The following is a 13,644-nucleotide window of genomic DNA, read 5'->3' as shown; positions in this document are numbered from 1 at the left end:
GTTCCTGACGAAGTGGTGATCAGCCATATGAGAGATGTACATTCAAGCTGTTGGTCACCTTTGTCTGGTGAAAGACGCATTCTAACCCAAGTAGACACGAGTGTTTGTCAGGCACGTTCGTTTAATGTGATGAACAGAGCTAATTGGTTAGATCATCCTATTCACCACGATGAAGAACGAATATACATCTTCGAATTAATCAAACATGGATCGAAGAGAAACAGTAGTACTTTTATTAATTCATAGGACTCAGCAGGGCTCCTCCCCTCAACCTAGGTGATGTGCTATAAACTTGATAGCTACGATTTTAGGAAATTGCACAATCGGCAAAAATTCCTTCCGGCAAGTGCACCGGTTATCGTCAAGTAAAAACTCACAATAGAGTGAGGTCGAATCCCACAAGAATTGGTTGAGTGAGCAATTCGGATTAGAAGTGTGTTCTAGTTGAGCGGAATCAAGATTTAGATGAGATTTGCGGAATGTAAATTGCATGAATTAAAGAGCGAGAAGTTAAATTGTTGAAATTAAAAGGGATGGGGGTGATTGCATGAATTTAATTGCAGAATGTAAAGAGAAAGTGTAGATCAGAAATGGGGAGTTCATTGGGTGTTAGGAGATATTGAGATCTCCGAATCAAAACATTTTTATCTCTTCCTCAACCAATGCATTCATTGAATTTTGCTTGGCAATCTTATATGATTGGATCCCAATCCCTTGGCTCACCAATTCTCTCTAAAAACAAACAAATTCCCAATCCTTTGGTTTAAATGTTCATAAGAAGAGATGATGCTCGATCACTGATTATACCACACAGTTTCATGAACCACAATTTGGTAGGATTACATGTCACAATATCCATCCAAACCCCAATCCAATTCACTGTGAGAAAGCTTCTCTAGCATGAATCCTCCATTCCTTTCCCAAGGTTCCGAAGGATTCCAATTATGGATAGTTTCTTTCCCAAGACAACTAACCAATGGAATTAGATCGAGAAGCTTTCTAACAAAAATTCAAGAGAAAAGATTGAAGAAGAAGATAAAAACTATTATTGATTCATTGAATTACAATAGAGCTCCCTAACCCAATGAAAGGGGTTTAGTGAGTCATAGCTCTGAATTCAATTACACAAAGTATGAAAACTCGAAAAATGATCAAAAGTTCTCCGATCCCCTCTCTCAAATGCAGAAACTAAGGCCTTTAAATAGGCTCCCTAAATTACAAAATGAAAATGAAATTAAAAGCAAATTACAGTCAAATGAAAATAAAGTATTCTAGATGATTCTTGTGGCCTTGATTTGGTGTTGTTGATGGGCCTTGCTTGCTTGAAGGGTAGAGTGACATAATTGATCCAAAAAGGATAATGATCCATTAAACTACACTCAAACGTTGCACCCCCCTTTCTTGAGTCGTCACTTTGTTCTCTTGTCAACCTTGCCAATTTGATGCCAAATATAGACTATTATACCTCGTTGGAAAGCTATGGATGTCAGCTTTCTAACGCAACTGGAAGCACCTCAATTGGATCTCTATATCTCAAGTTATGCTTGATTGAAGGTGACAAGGTTGCTGGTTGGTTTGACAGCGTTTAAGCCAACGTTTAAGTCACTTAAACGTGCTCGAAAATGCCAATTTTGGGAGCTCAGTTGCATTGTCCACCCCATACTTCTATACATCGTTGCAAAGCTCTGGATGTCTACTTTCCAATGCAACTGGAAGCGCAGCATTTGGAGTTCTACAACTCGAGTTATACTCCATGGAAGGTGAAGAGGTCAGCTGGCCTGATTGCATGTTGGTACTATGCTCTTCTATGCACATTACGGGGCTGTTTTCTCCCTCAATTTTTAGTATCCACCATGCATGCCATATATGCTTGGAAAGCTCTAGATGTCTTCTTTCCAATGCATTTTGAATCACCTCATTTGGAGGTTTGTAGCTCAAGATATTTATGTTTGAAGAAGGCATGGTCAAGCTTTTCCATATAACACGTTTAAGCTCCAGTTTAAGCTTAAACTGGAGCTTAAACGCTGGCACTCCCTGGAGGCACAAGCTCGAGCACGTTTAAGCTCCAGTTTAAGCTTAAACTGGAGCTTAAACGTTGGAAGCATCCTGGAGCAATTCCCTTCCTGGCATTTAAGTTCCAGTTTAAGCTTAAACTGGAACTTAAACGCCACAAATGATATCCAGGCTTCCTTCATTGATTTTTTTTGCTTCTTTGCCTAGCCTCTTCTTCCCTGAAATCATCCAAACAACTGCATCAAAGTCTTGCTAAAATTCATGAGAATTCATCCATTCATAGCATTCAAGGAATATAACTAAAAACTCATGGAATTTGCATCAAAATCTTCATGTTTGAATGATTTAAGACAAGCATGACTATTTGGCCCAAATGATTACTTAAGGCTCAAGAAAATGCATAAAACAACTAAAAATAAAAGAAAAAGGCTAGTGAAACTAGCCTAAGATGCCTTGGCATCACAACACCAAACTTAATCCTTGCTTGTCCCCAAGAAAGTTCTGAATTATTGAGAAGAAAGAATGAAACAGAAGGTAAATTCATTAGCCATATCAGTAAGTAATTGACATTGATTAATGGGGTGTTCATGCAGAAAGTTGTTGCAGCATCACTTTATTGTTTCTTAGGTAAGAATGTCACTTTTTTTTTGTTTCCACTAAAACACTGCTATGGCCTCTTGTTATTCACATATCCTTGGCAAGTTTCTTTTCTTTGTTTTTCTTTTTCTTTGAGCTTATTTGCTCCTTGTTGCTCAGTGTCATGTGTTGCACAAGCTTTTGACATTTTTCTTTCCTTATCAGTGCTCACACATATCCACCACAAGCACTTTAGTTTACATTTCTTCACAAGATATTGGTGCCCAGCACCTCTTTGTGTAACTAAATGTTTTGTAGCTAGGTTGCTCTTGATAATGGACTTTTGGTTGATAATCCCGGGTTAGTTAACCCAAGTTACCAAGTGTTGAAACACTCCACAGAACCTATTCATCCAAGCAGATCCTAGTACATAAACACCACAGGCATATGTCTCAGAAGTTCAAACCATTGGTGCCTAGCTTTATTTTCTTAATTCTTTTGCTTTTTGGTTACCTTTCTCATTGGCTTTTTCTTTTTTTTTTCTTTCTTTCCTTTGGCCAAGGACATTTATTTACCAAGATCCATAGACAGCATCCTAATTTCCACTAAAAGTGACAATTCTAACTTTATTTCTTAGTGAGCTGACTATTCAATCAAACATGCATACCACCACTTAATCTTATTTGATTTCTTACCAAATGGAATTGAGTTACTTTTGTTCAAACATTTCTTTTATTTTATTTTTTTTTTTGGAACAGAACAAACAGGGCAAGCATACATTTAAGCAAGTGAAGTTCATCCAGACACTTAGACTATCACTTATTTGGAAATTAAACAAACAGACAAACAAAAACTGCAATGACTCAAACTTAAAGCAGGGGTGCATGCAAACTTCCAATATCAGCAATTCAAAGTACAAGCAATTAAGTGACAATACAACCTTTTAGCATCTTCTTTGTTGTTCATCATCCTTCCTAGCCTTGGTGTTCTCTTTGATGATGATGTATATTCCTTCCATGAGATTGATTGTCTTCCTGCAAAGCTATTAGAAGTTGCTTGTTCCCCAAGCACTTTGAGAATTGGTTAGCATGCATGTATGTTTGTAGGCCTCTGAACTTAGATTGGTGTGTGAACACCAAACTTAGTTCCTTGCCATATGCAGCAATTTGGATCATATGCAGAAAACCTCATGTGCTTTTATTAAGAAAATAACTATGAACTAGAAAAAGAAACTATGAACTAGAAATTAAACTATTGTTTAAGTAGTTTCCCTGATTGGTTGGAGCTAGTGACTAGTCATGCTGAGGTAGAAATGTGCTTTTAATGAAGTTTTTGGTGGAACACCAAACTTAGAATCTCACATTCACCCTTGAATTGTTTTGGTGTGCAACACCAAACTTAGCTCCTTGCAATACAGATAAATCTACTTAACTCTTTTATTGAAATAACTAGAAAAGAAAAACTAACTTTGGTTGGGTTGCCTCCCAACAAACGCTCGTTTACTGTCATTAGCTTGACATGCTGTTCCTGACTTTCTTCCTCTTCCTCCAGTTTGTTAAGAGGAATGACTTCAAGTGGATAAAGGAGCTAGTTGGTGCCCCTTGTTGTGAATGCCTCTTTCCAGCAAGCTTTCCCTTGTGATTGGCTTGAGTGAACTTGCTTGTTGGCTCAGGAGTTGGATTGTTCTTCGACCTTCTCTTCTTCATGGATATGGTCCTTTGTTTCTCGGTCACAATCCTCATTGTGGTGCTTGTTTCTACTGCCTTCACATCCTTGATCTCAGAACTTGGTTGTTGTTGGACAGTTGGAGTATCCTGTTCATCAAAAGCTTCCTGAATTTGTGGTTCAATGAACCCTTCCTCTTTGCAACTCTCCGTTTCATTGGAGTGTGATCTCCCTTGATTGACTTTCTCCCTTTCTTGTTCTTCTGATTCCTCCCTTGGGTTTGCCATGGTATCACTAGAAGAATTGTGGGTAGGGATTTGCTTTGATAGATATCCAATTTGTGCTTCTAGCTTTTGAATGGCAGAACCTTGATTTTGCAAGTTGGATATCACTTCTTCCTTAAAGCTTTTCAAATCGGCCACATCTCTGCCCATAGTTGCAAGCATTCCTTCCATCCTGGTTAACTGATCATGAAGTGATTGGTTCGGATTGGGTTGATGAGGTTGATTATCTTGGCTGTGATATGGTGGCTGGGAGTATGTGTTTTGTGTGGGCTGATAGGGTCTTTGGTTGGAGTTTTGGTAGTGGTATGACTCTTGTGTGTAGTGGAATGAGTCTTGTGGATAGTGAAATGAATTGTATGAATTTGAGAAGGAATTTTGTGCTGAGAAATGCTCAAGTGATGAAGAATTTGGATATGTAAAACTAGGAGGTGAGGTTGGATAATTAAGAGGTGATGGCTCTTGATGAATGGGGTGTGAATAAGTGAAATCTCTTTGGTTTTGATCTTCCCAGCCACAACTTGAGTAGTGATCAATTTCACCAAAACATGGACCATTTTGTGGCTCTGGGAAGTACCCCGTTTCCTGTTCCTGATACTCCCACCCACCATGAGCATAATAACATGAATCATTCTGTGGTGGTGGAGAGTTTCTCATGAATTTTGATTGACCAAAAGATGATGGATACTCCTTTCTTTTTTGCAATGTGCTCAGTCTCAGATAATACTCATCCAAAGATAGTGGAAATTCCATAGTGAGGCAATATCACAAACAGCTAGTGGTTAGTATGCTAACAAGTGAATAAGCAAAGAAAACAAATTAAAATTTGCAGAAATTAGCAGTAATAAACTGAAACAAAAACTATTAACAAAAGAAAAGAAAAATTGCTCAATCTAGTTAACTTCCAATTGGAGAATTGTCAATCGAAAACCAATCCCCGGCAACGGCGCCATAAACTTGATGTGCTATAAACTTGATAGCTACGATTTTAGGAAATTGCACAATCGGCAAAAATTCCTTCCGGCAAGTGCACCGGTTATCGTCAAGTAAAAACTCACAATAGAGTGAGGTCGAATCCCACAAGGATTGGTTGAGTGAGCAATTCGGATTAGAAGTGTGTTCTAGTTGAGCGGAATCAAGATTTAGATGAGATTTGCGGAATGTAAATTGCATGAATTAAAGAGCGAGAAGTTAAATTGCTGAAATTAAAAGGGATGGGGGTGATTGCATGAATTTAATTGCAGAATGTAAAGAGAAAGTGTAGATCAGAAATGGGGAGTTCATTGGGTGTTAGGAGATATTGAGATCTCCGAATCAAAACATTTTTATCTCTTCCTCAACCAATGCATTCATTGAATTTTGCTTGGCAATCTTATATGATTGGATCCCAATCCCTTGGCTCACCAATTCACTCTAAAAACAAACAAATTCCCAATCCCTTGGTTTAAATGTTCATAAGAAGAGATGATGCTCGATCACTGATTATACCACACAGTTTCATGAACCACAATTTGGTAGGATTACATGTCACAATATCCATCCAAACCCCAATCCAATTCACTGTGAGAAAGCTTCTCTAGCATGAATCCTCCATTCCTTTCCCAAGGTTCCGAAGGATTCCAATTATGGATAGTTTCTTTCCCAAGACAACTAACCAATGGAATTAGATCGAGAAGCTTTCTAACAAAAATTCAAGAGAAAAGATTGAAGAAGAAGATAAAAACTATTATTGATTCATTGAATTACAATAGAGCTCCCTAACCCAATGAAAGGGGTTTAGTGAGTCATAGCACTGAATTCAATTACACAAAGTATGAAAACTCGAAAAATGATCAAAAGTTCTCCGATCCCCTCTCTCAAATGCAGAAACTAAGGCCTTTAAATAGGCTCCCTAAATTACAAAATGAAAATGAAATTAAAAGCAAATTACAGTCAAATGAAAATAAAGTATTCTAGATGATTCTTGTGGCCTTGATTTGGTGTTGTTGATGGGCCTTGCTTGCTTGAAGGGTAGAGTGACATAATTGATCCAAAAAGGATAATGATCCATTAAACTACACTCAAACGTTGCACCCCCCTTTCTTGAGTCGTCACTTTGTTCTCTTGTCAACCTTGCCAATTTGATGCCAAATATAGACTATTATACCTCGTTGGAAAGCTATGGATGTCAGCTTTCTAACGCAACTGGAAGCTCTAGATGTCTTCTTTCCAATGCATTTTGAATCACCTCATTTGGAGTTTTGTAGCTCAAGTTATTTATGTTTGAAGAAGGCATGGTCAAGCTGTTCCATATAACACGTTTAAGCTCCAATTTAAGCTTAAACTGGAGCTTAAACGCTGGCACTCCCTTGAGGCACAAACTCGAGCACGTTTAAGCTCCAGTTTAAGCTTAAACTGGAGCTTAAACGTTGGCACTCCCTGGAGGCACAAGCTCGAGCACATTTAAGCTCCAGTTTAAGCTTAAACTGGAGAACTGGAGCTTAAACGTTGGAAGCATCCTGGAGCAATTCCCTTCCTGGCATTTAAGTTCCAGTTTAAGCTTAAACTGGAACTTAAACGCCACAAATGATATCCAGGCTTCCTTCATTGATTTTTGTTGCTTCTTTGCCTAGCCTCTTCTTCCCTGAAATCATCCAAACAACTGCATCAAAGTCTTGCTAAAATTCATGAGAATTCTTCCATTCATAGCATTCAAGGAATATAACTAAAAACTCATGGAATTTGCATCAAAATCTTCATGTTTGAATGATTTAAGACAAGCATGAATATTTGGCCCAAATGATTACTTAAGGCTCAAGAAAATGCATAAAACAACTAAAAATAAAAGAAAAAGGCTAGTGAAACTAGCCTAAGATGCCTTGGCATCACTAGGAGGTTTAGAAACTAATACTGAAGTAAAAAAAATGTGAAGAACAAAAATATGGCAGACCTCCCTTTAGTGATAGGTGTAAAACTTCTTTAAATACTAAGTTAATAACTAAGGATTACATAGAAAGGATAAAACAGTCTATTTAGTGCTAAAATCCACTTCTACGGCCCACTGGTGAGTGTTTGGGCTGAGCCTTGATGCGATCCACATGCTATGTGGCTCCTTGGGCGTGGAACGCCAGCCATGGGGTCCTTTTTGGGCGTTTTTACATTGGTCTCTGCTCTTTGGGCGCTTGACGCCTGGAAGAGGGGGAGGAAGCTGGCGTGGACGCCAGTTTTAGGCAATCTAATCCGAAGCAAAGTATGGACTATTATATATTTCTGAAAAACACTGGAAGTCAGCTTTCTATAGACATTTGGAGCAAAGTATGGACTATTATATATTTCTGCAGTGCTTTCTCTGTCTCTGAATCAGACTTCTCCTCCAGTTCCCCAGTTTCAGCCCAAAAATACCTGAAATTGCCGAAAAACACAAAAACTCATAGTAAAATCAAAAAATGGGAATTTAACACTAAAACCTATAAAAATCAATAAAAACTAAATAAAAACTACTAAAATCTATATAAAAATGATGTCAAAATGCATTTAAAATATCTGCTAAACAACAGAACAAATAGTGCATATTTGAAGTTGGAATTTTAGGATGCTGGCTCTTGAAAGAATGAAGAAAAATGAAAAATATTATTGATAATCTGAAAAATCTAAAAATTGATTTTTAAAGCAAGAAAAAGCTGCAAAAGAAAAAGAAAAATCATGTTGCAAAAGAAAAAAAATTATTATGCAAATGACAAAAAAATGGCGAAAAGGAAATTAAATAAAAAGCAGAATAATCTATTACTACCCAAAAATGCAGGAAAAGGAGAGCAGATTGAAAAAGCAAATAACCCTTTAAACCAAAAGGCAAGGGTAAAGAGACCCAAGGCTTTGAGCATTAATGGATCGGAGGGCCTAAAGGAATAAAATTTTGGCCTAAGCGGTTCAATCAAGCTGTCCCTAACCATGTGCTTGTGGTGTGAAGGTGTCCAGTGAAAAGCTTGAGACTGAGCAGTTAAAATCATGGTCCAAAGCAAAAAGAGTGTGCTTAAGAACTCTGAACACCTCTATCTGGGGACTCTAGCAAAGCTGAGTCACAATCTCAAAAGGTTCACTCAGTTAAAGTGTCTGTGGCATTATTGTATCTGGTAGTAATACTGGAAAAAAGGTGCTTAGGGTCACAGCCAAGACTCTGAAAGCTGTGTTCAAGAATAAAAAAAGAGCTGAACTAGAAGAATCAATAATATCATCTGCATTCTAAGTTCCTAAAGATGCCAGCCATTCTGATTTTCAATGGATAGTGAGATGCCAAGACTATTCAGAAGCAAAAAGCTACCAAGTCCCACTCATTTAATTGAAACTGAGCTTTATTGGAAGCTCAGAGATTTATTGCATCCTAACCTTCTTTTCATCCTATATTATTTTGAGTTGCTTGGGGACAAGCAATAGTTTAAGTTTGGTGTTGTGATGAGCGGATATTTTATACGCTTCTTGGCATAGTTTTCATATAGTTTTTAATATGTTTTGTTTAGTTTTCATTAAGATTTTACAGGTTTTAGTGTTAAATTAATTTTTTGATCCCACTTTGATTTTGTGCATTTTTGTACAATTTCAGGTATTTTCTGGCTGAAATTGAGGAGATGGAGCAAAAGTCTTATTCAGAGACAGAGAAAGCACTACAGATGCTGTTCAGATCTTACCTCCTTGCACTCGGAAGAAATTTTTTGGAGCTACAAAAGTTCAAATGGAGCATTCTTAACAGATATGGAAATCTAACTTTCAGAGCTTTCCAACAATGTATAATAGTCTATACTTTGCTTCGGATTAGAAGGCCCAAAACTGGCATCCAACGCCAGCTTCCTACCCGCTTTCTAGCATCCAGCGTCCAAGGAGTAGAGCCCAGCGTCCAAACACCCAGAGAGAACCCCTTAGCCAGTGTTTCACACCTAAAAGACCTCATAGAATGTGGATCTCATTAAAGCTCAGCCCAAGCACTCACCAAGTTGGCCCCAACAGTGGATTTTAGCACTAAAAAGACTGTTTTACCCTTACTAGTCATTAGTTTAGTATTTAAGGGATTTAATTTATGTTATTCGATCATCTCATTCAGCATACACGTTTTCACTTTCTATTTAGTATGAGTTTCTAAACCTCCTAGGTTGAGGGGAGGAGCCCTGCTAAGTCCTATGAATTAATAAAAGTATTACTGTTTTTTCTTTAATCCAAGTTTGATTAATTCTAAGATGTATATTCATACTTCAACATGATGAATAGGATGATCAGTGACAATTAGCTATGTTCATCATACTAAGATGAACGAGCCTAACAAACACCCGCTTCTAACTTGGGTTTGTGTGAATACTTTAGTGGAAAGCACGCACCACCAGCTTGAACCATACATCTCTTAGCCGGTTAATGCACAACTTCGTTGGGGACTTCTTGAGACACCAGTTCAGCCAATTTACGGGGAGATTAGGGTCTCTGTGGTAGAGGCTAGAACCCTATGATGCAGCATTCTTTGATCTAGAAGATCCGACCTTGTCTGTGGCATTTTTAGTAGGATCATTAAGGAGAATAGACTGTACGCACTTCACCATTAAATAGAGATGGATCCACACTAACCCTGGGGTTCAGATCTGGAGGAGTATTGATGACCTCTCAATAAAGGCATTAACCCGATACAGCCTGCCATTGAAGAGATCACTCACAAGCAAAGAAGACAGTAATACCAGAGTTAATTTAGAAAGGCTAAGCAACTCCAATCCTCAATTATAACCCTTTTATTGATTTCATTGACAAAATACCTTACTAATTTTCTTCTAATATACAAAGCATTTTATTAGTTATATGTCTTCATAGTTTTAGATCTAACAAATCCAACAACCTTCTAATCTGCCTAACTAAGACCTGCAAGATAACCACAGCTTGCTTCAGACCAACAATCCTCGTGGGATCGACCCTGACTCGCTCAGGTATTACTTAGATTACCCAGTATACTGTTGGTATAGCTGTATGAAAGTGTGGGGATTCGTGCACCAAAAAGTCCCCATCAAAGTTGTAGATTAGCCGTCTAGGAGATGTATGATCAAACTAAGGATTCGTCATTATCCGATGAAATACTCATGCTAATCCCATGTAGAATGAGATAACCTAGTGCGGGTTCAACGTGTAACACCCTAACTATCAAAATGTCACGCTTCCGGCTGCGCCACTCTGATAGCTCGAGTGTTACGATGACTCTTCTAATATTTAATACTAAAATATGAGTCTGTTTAAAACTTAAAACCGCATAACCCTTCCTAACACTTTTTCGTTGAAAACATAAACACATGTGCACATACAAACCAGATATAATACCATAAGATGTGTTTATATATATATATATATATATATATACATAACACTAGTTTACAAACATACATATCATAATTACCTATCCCTCTTACAAATTTAATAAAGATAAAGGTGAGGGAAAAATAATAACTAAGATAATACAAATATACCGAATAAACAGAAAATAAACATAACTCTTCTGAAGCTCCGTCATCCATATCCTGAAAGGGAATAACTTGTAGGAGAGTGAGAACGTTGTCCTCGCTTGCTCTCGTCTAATGAGTCTTTCCAAAAGCCTTGGGTACACATTTGAAATCCAGAAAATTCCTTTTTAAAGACTTGGTAAATTTCTCAAATGATTTAAAACAAAACCTTTTTCCTTTCTTGTAAAATCTGAAAAGTTTTTCCTAGACAGTTTGAATAACCAACATATCCCAAACATAGGTTCAATTAAGACTATGCTGTAAGAGTTTCATATTTCATACTTTTCTAGACCACAACCATAAAAGCAATTGCCTACGCGGTAAAAATGACCATCCCGTTCCGAGCATAGGTTCATTAAGTCTATGCTGAACCAGTCAGATACTTTATACAAAACTAGGACTCAATATACCAATCACGGCCTCAAGCCCATCCAATACGACACGGCCCCGGCCCAAACAACTCAATCATCAACTAATTCATCACAAAACCAACCAATCAAACACAATCACACATAATGTAGTTCAAACACAATCAATAGCAACTACAACAAATATAGCAGTTAGCAATTAACATAAGTATTCACATAGGCAAACCAATTACAATATGCACACCCAAACAATGTCACATAAATGCAAATGATGAATGTCTGCCCTACTGGCTATGATATCACATTGTCGGTTCAACTGCTAGCCCGACACATCTCCATGGAGACGTTGCCCTTCAGAATCATGGTACGGGAAACCCCGAGATATAGTGTTCGAATCACTATCCAGGGTTTTGCGCCTGTACGCTGTAAGACCCAAGACCTTTGAAAAAAGTCCTATTTTGAACTACTCTCAAACCATATATTTATTTACAGTTTTAATTTCATAAATTATCTTATTGAAGGTAATTAAAGGTAGTTTTGTTTAATTGGATTTGAAATAAATTGAAGTTTATCTAATTTTACAATTATTGAGTTATTTTATATATTTAAATTGTAAAGTTGGTAGTTGAGAAATAATAAAGATTTTATATGATTTGGATTAAATAAGTAATATTTTAAATATTAATACTGCTATTTTGGAAAATGAAGAAATTAAGTATATTATTTCTAATTATTTGATTTGGACATTTTATTGAAAATAATTTGTAAAATTGATGAGCAAATAGTATTTTCTATATATAATTAGTATTGGATTTAATTTGGGTTTCAGTTTCTATATTATCCCTACTTTTATTTGAAATTACAAAATTACCCTTGTACCTAATTTTTCACTAATCCTAAAACTTAACACATAGAACCCTAACATTGAAAAACCCTAACCCATGACCCAGTTCCCTTCTTCCCCCACACCCCATCAGTAGCCGAAATCCCTACTTCCCCCCTTCCCCTTCAACAACACAACACACACACTCAAAAAAAGGAAGAAGAAATGGAAATAAAGAAAGGGATGAAAGCAGAGGGGGATCCAAGAGAGAGGAGGGGAGCCACGCCGGGAGAAGGGAAGGAAGAGTTGCACTGTGACCACTGCCTAGCCGCTGCCGCCGGTGAGTTGTCACTGCCAATCCATCATGAGCCACCATCGTGAGTTAGGAGAGAGAGAGAGAGGTGAGCGTGAGCCCGACCGGGAGGAGGGAACCGCGCCGCCCCTGTCACCCGAGATTGCTACCGCTGTTCGCTGCTGCTGGGTTGTCGTTCTGTCTCGACCATCATCGTCAGAGGAGCTGCTTCCAGCCATCAGCATCGCTGCCATTCAAGCCGCCGTCGCTGGAGAAGCCCGACGAGACAGAGTGAAGGCCTGACGGGAGAAAAAGGGCGAGCCACCTGTGACGCTGCTAGAGCCCCTATCACCGTTTGAAGTTGCCACCACCGCCGCGTCCAGCTGCAGTCTCCTGCTCCGTCACCGCTACTGGAGGTGGATGGTCGAGTCTCTGCTGCCGGGAAATCCACTGCCGTCACCGAAGAACGTCGCTGCCGCCACTGAAACCACTACCGATAATGGTTTTAAGTTTGATTTATGTTCTTTTGAGTCTCTTGGAACCTTACTGTCACTGCGCGTTGTCGCAGCCGCTATCGCCGGAGTTCTCGTTGCCGTTGCAGCTCGAAGTGGTTACCGGGGCTGCCGCCAAGCCGGTTCAATAAACGGCGCTATTTCGTTTCCTTCATTCGGTAAGCGTTTTTCATTTGAAAGTCCATTAGAGTATTGTTCTGATAGTTTAGGCTGAGTTGTTGTGGCGTTATTGGTCGTAGGGTTGTGTATCGATGCTTGCGTGACGTGCTCGAAGTTCGCGACTGCTTCATATCGCCAATTCAGTAAGTATTTATGTTTCGGAAAGTCTTGCATTAGTATTCTAGTAGGTTTGGTTATAAACTCTGAAGTTTGGTAATGTAGGTTCGAGTTCTGTATATTGAATACCACTTTTAAGTTGCTGTGACTACTATGAAAGTGATCAGGGGCCGAGTTTGTGGATTGCTGTTGAATTCGGTTAAGAAAAAAGGTTTCGTAATGCATTTTAGGGTTATGGTTTCGACGAGTCGAGATAGGGGCTTTTTATACAAACTGATTTATTATAAAAACCTTAATTTATTTCAAATCCAATTAATCAAGTCTACCTTAATTACCTTCAA

This window comes from Arachis hypogaea, chromosome 6, assembly GCF_003086295.3.
Source record: "Arachis hypogaea cultivar Tifrunner chromosome 6, arahy.Tifrunner.gnm2.J5K5, whole genome shotgun sequence".
Taxonomy (NCBI): domain Eukaryota; kingdom Viridiplantae; phylum Streptophyta; class Magnoliopsida; order Fabales; family Fabaceae; genus Arachis; species Arachis hypogaea.
This window is presented reverse-complemented; position numbering follows the sequence as displayed.